Source organism: Urocitellus parryii, chromosome 8 (genome assembly GCF_045843805.1).
Source record: "Urocitellus parryii isolate mUroPar1 chromosome 8, mUroPar1.hap1, whole genome shotgun sequence".
Classification (NCBI taxonomy): Eukaryota; Metazoa; Chordata; class Mammalia; order Rodentia; family Sciuridae; genus Urocitellus; species Urocitellus parryii.
In genome coordinates this window covers 1,714,004-1,719,050 of record NC_135538.1, presented here as the reverse complement: position 1 = coordinate 1,719,050, position 5,047 = coordinate 1,714,004, and the positions used below count along the sequence as shown (strand labels likewise).

At 43.3% G+C, this 5,047-nt stretch overlaps 1 non-coding gene across 1 annotated transcript; it reads right to left on the bottom strand.

The window, feature by feature from the left end:
- Positions 1 to 4,078: 4,078 nt before the first annotated feature.
- On the bottom strand, positions 4,079 to 4,151 carry Trnav-aac (transfer RNA valine (anticodon AAC)). Its single transcript has one exon. It is a non-coding gene; the product is annotated as a tRNA-Val (tRNA).
- Positions 4,152 to 5,047: the final 896 nt, after the last annotated feature.

Below are 5,047 nucleotides of genomic sequence, written 5' to 3'. Positions count from 1 at the left end.
GTTTGCACTGAATCTATAGATCAAGTTGGGAAGAACTGACATCTTGATAATATTGAGTCTTCCTATTCATGAACATGGAGCATCTATTTAATTCTTAGATTGTTTTCATGAGAACTTTGTAGTTTTCTTCATATTGACTTTTTGATTTATTCCTAAGGCATTTCATTCTGGGGCGGTGCTAATATAAATGTTAATGGGTTTCTAATTTCAAGTACCATTTGCTCATTATTGGGACATAGGAAAGAGAATGGCTTGCAGATTTATCTAGTCTTCTGCAACCTTGCAATCATCCCTTAATCATTCCAGGAGGTTTTTTTGATCATTTTTTCCCCTAGGTTCCCTACATAGATGATCCCTTCATTTGTGAGCAAAGACAGTTTCACCTCCTCCTTGCCAGTCTGTGCGTCTCTTAAGTCTTTGTCTAGTTTGTTGCCTGAGCGGGGACTTCCTCCCAATGTTGACAAGCAGTGGTGAGAGGGCCCTCCTTGCCTTGTTCCCCACCTTTGGGGGAAAGGTTGGATGCGCTCACCTGTAAGAACCATGATAGCTGCAGAGTTCTCGTGGATATTTTTTATTCAAGTTGAGGAAGCTCCTAGATTACTGAGGGTAGCTCTTGTTTTTTGTAGCTAAGTGAAAGGGGATACGTGAGATCCTGTTCTGCGTGGCTAAGGGGACACAGGTCAGAGAGAGGCCCTGGAGAGTAGGGAGCTCACCCTGGGGGATCTTCAGCTGCACTGGCAGGAAGGGCGCGGCCGGCTAGCCTAGATTTTGGAGCAGAACAGGCCCAGGCGCTTGGCTTTCCAAACCTCTTTGAAGAGCTTCCTCTCTAGTTACAGATGAAGGGTGGGGGCAGGCGCAGGGCGGCTGTCCCACGCAGGGCCAGAGCAGGGGCAGCGGGGTGCGGGGTGAGCAGGCCCAGGGGCCCTGTGCTGTGGCTCTGAGCAGCACAGCTCCTGCCTGCAGAGCACACAGAGTCTCTGCTGGACGTGTGAGCCGACTTTACAACCCAATTCAGGAGAAGTGTTTTTCAATGTTTTCTGTTTCTTTTCTTCTTTGAAGCAGGACATGAGGAAGAGATAGGAACTGGAAGAAAGGGGTCTATTTCTGTCTCCTTATCTCCCTCCCCCAGCCTCCTGGCATCCGGCTGCGGGCCTCCCAGGCACTCAGGGCCCAGCCTGTCTGGTCTGGCTCACTGACCTCATGGACCCCCTGGGTCTCCTGTGTCTAGCAGTTAGCATCACATCCCAGCTCTCTCAGCTCCGTCAGCGTGGGCTTCACACTTGAGTCTTACTTTTAACATGTTCTGAAAATGGCTATAAGAAATCATCTAAGCACTGAGGACTTCTAAAGAGTGGACAGCATTTCACCCTCAGCCTTCCTAACAGGACTAGACTCTTGGCTCAGTCTTAATCGGAATATCTGGGGTTTTGATAGTATCAAGGCCAGGCACGTAACACCCTGCCTTGTTAAGACTGGAAGGAGGTGTCCTGCAAATCCTCATTTCCTGAGCCAGGATTTCTTTTTTCTTTTGAACTCTAGGTAAATGCTAGCCAAGTGAACAGCTGAGAAATTGGGAATCCTTTGTTACTGTTTTAAAAGGAGGGCTTCCCTTGGTCAGGCACGGAGCTGGATTAATGAAACTGGCCCAGGGCAGCTTCTTCCTAATATATTTGCAAATGAGAAGAGAATTGGCAAGTGGGGATCCCATCACCCTGGGTTTTCTCCTGCATTTTCTGTAGAGACAGGGGGATGTTCGATGCTTGACCAACTTCCTCTCTGACTCAGTAGCCTGCAGTGAAACAGGAGCCACGTCCACCCACTTCCTTTTGGATGGAAGAGGAGCCATGCGGCCCACAGCTCAGACTCTGGAGGCAGGGAAGCCGGGCAGACTCCATTTTACCTGGCACAACTGGGCATTCCCTGGGGAGCGACACAGACGGGCTGTGGGCTCAGGGCTCCCATTCCCAAAGGACAGCTGGAAGCACAGCAAAGTGCCATTTACATCACATTTAAACAATGCAGGACGGAGCCCTGCTGCCTGGAGGAGTCGCAGCGGGGAAGGGCGGAGCCTAGGAGCTGACTAGGGGCCCCAAGTCCCCTGTGTGGCCTCAGCCCCTCTGTCTTCCCTGTTCCAGGAGTGAGGACTGAGTGGGGCATTGCTGTGAAAATCACACCACGGCCTGAAAACACTGCCCCCAAGTCACTCTGAGCAAAGTAGGGATAAATTCGGGTCAGTTACCACGCTGAGGGGTGTTTGTATTGGGCAATGGCTGAAGAAAATTGTAAGTAAAACCAAAGTCTATAATAGAATGTGTTTACAGAGTTATTTGAATCAGTGTGGTACAGGTGCAAGAAAGATCGGGAGCCCAGTCTTACTCTCCTTAATAAGGGAGACTATGTATGATTTAATAAGTGATATTGGAACCACCCTTTTTCTTTCTTTCTTTGTTTATATTTAGTGGTGTTGGGGATCAAACTCAGTGCCTCACACATGCTAGGCAAGCGCTCTACCACTGAGCCACAACCCCAGCAGCCATTTTTCTTTATGTTGAAAAAAGTTAGATCCTGCCCACAGTATTTACAAAAATAATTTTCAGATTAATTAAAAAATTAAATGTTATCTAAAAACTTCTAGAATTAATACATAAAAATAAATAAGATCATACTTTAGTTTTCAGGAGTAGAAAAAGCCTGAAGCAAGACCCAAGAAGACAAAGAAAGTGAAGACTGATCAATTTGACCATCTAATATTTTTGTGGTTAAAAATTTCCTTAATAAATGCTTACTGGGGTACAGAGAAAAGCACAGATCTGTGCCCTGCTTTGACTAGCAGCATGGCAGGCAAGTGACATTGTGTAACTTCCAGACCCTGTTTGGGATGCTCCCTCTGAGAAGCAGCTGTGGGAAATCATGGAGGACTGAGGCCCTGAGCTCCCAGCCCACAGCCAGTGCCAGCTCCCAGGAGGTGCGTACGCCATCTTGAATTTTCCAGCACCGTTGAACCTCGGGACTGCAGACAACGACCAGGGGAGTCGGTCCACGGAAAATGGAGATAATATCTTAATCTTTTAAACCACTGAGTAAGTTTTGGGGTGCTTTGTTATGCAACAACAGATTGTAGAAACATTCTTTCTCCATGGCCATGCGGAGTCACTTTTTCCATAAACCAGGGAACCCGTAGCTGGGTGCAGTGGCCATGCCTGTAATGCCAGCCACTTGGGAGGCTTATGCAGGAGGGTCTCAAGCTCGACGCCAACCTCAGCCACCTGGTGAGACTGTGGCTCAAAATGAAAAATAAAAAGGACTGGAGATATGGCTCTGTGATAAAAGTACCTCTGGGTTTAATCCTCAATATCCATCTAAATAAATAAGTAAATAAATAAACCCAGCAGCACAGTTTCAGATCTGGTTCTGGGTCTTCTATCCCATTGGTCCATCTAACTATACTTTCATTAGTTTCATAAAATTTGTTTAGATCTTTGCATCTTGATAATATTAAGTTTTCTCTGTAGAATTCTTGCACATGTTTCATGAGCTTTATTCCTTTTGAGTTACCTGAACATACAATGTCATCTGCAAAAAACAAAGTTTTATTTCGTACTTTTTGAACTTTACTATTGTTTTTTGTTTTATGGAACTAGTAAGGCCCTGGAACACCGTGTTGATGGAAGTGGCAAAGTGTCATCATACTCCCAATCTCAGAAGGAAGGTCTTCGATATTTCACCATTTATGATGTTTGGATTAAGATTTTTTCCTTGTTAATTCCTTTTATCAGATTATGGATATCCCTTTTTGTTTCTAATTTGCTAAGAATCTTTAAACAGTAATTTTTAAAATTTTTACTAAATCCTTTATTGTATATTTTGATGATCCTATGACTTTTTTTTCTATTAGTTGAATGGCACCGATTGATTCCAGATGTTAAATCAACCTTGGCTTCCTGCTGTAAGTCTGATTTGGTGGCTATTATTTTTCTTTTTATATGTTGCTGTATTCAATTTTCTTTTATTTCTTTTTTTTTTAATTATTTTTTAGAAGTAGTTGGACACAATATCTTTATTTTATTTATTTATTTTTATGTGGTGCTGAGGATCGAACCCAGGGCCTCTCGCGTGTTAGACGAGTGCTCTACCACTGAGCCACAACCCCAGCCCTTCTTTTATTTCTTTCTCTTTTCTTTCTCCTTTTGGATCTATGTTTGGAAGAGAGATGGGTGTACTATTTTCCTTTTTGTAAAATCCTTACTGGATTTTTAATATAAAGGTTGTGCTAGCCTCGAAAGTCAAGTCCAATACTTTTCTCTTTTTCTGTTCTTGAAAGAGTTATTGTAGGGGCTGGGGTTGTGGCTCAGCGGTGGACCGCTCGCTTAGCAAGCGTGAGGCCCTGGGTTGGATCCTCAACACCACATAAAAATAAATAAAAAAAATAAAGATATTGTATCCAACTACAATTAAAAAATATTTTTTTGTTGTTTTAAAAAACAGTTATTGTAAGTTTAGTGTTATTTCTTTTTAAATTTTTTTGTGGACTTCACCTCTAAAGCCATCAGGGACTGAAGATTTTTTTTTCTTTCGTTTTTTTTTTTTTTTAAAAGAGACAGTGAGAGAGGAGAGAGAGAGAGAATTTTTAATATTTATTTATTTATTTTTTAGTTCTCGGCGGACACAACATCTTTGTTGGTATGTGGTGCTGAGGATCGAACCCGGGCCGCACGCATGCCAGGCGAGCGCGCTACCGCTTGAGCCACATCCCCAGCCCGACTGAAGTTTTTTTTGTGGAAATTTTAAAATTACAAATTCAGTTTCTTCAATAGACATTATGCACAAACCAGAAGTCTCTCTTCTTGATATTTAACATAGACAAGAATAATCCCTTATGTATTCTGAGTTGTGTTCAGGGATAGTAATTGCTGCCTGGTTTTCTTTTCTTGTTTGGTACTAGAGATTGAACTCAGGGGCACTTAACCACTGAGCCACATCCCTAGCCCTTTTTATATGTTTTTTTTTTTTTTTTTTTTTGTGGTGCTGGGGTTTGAACCCAGGGTCT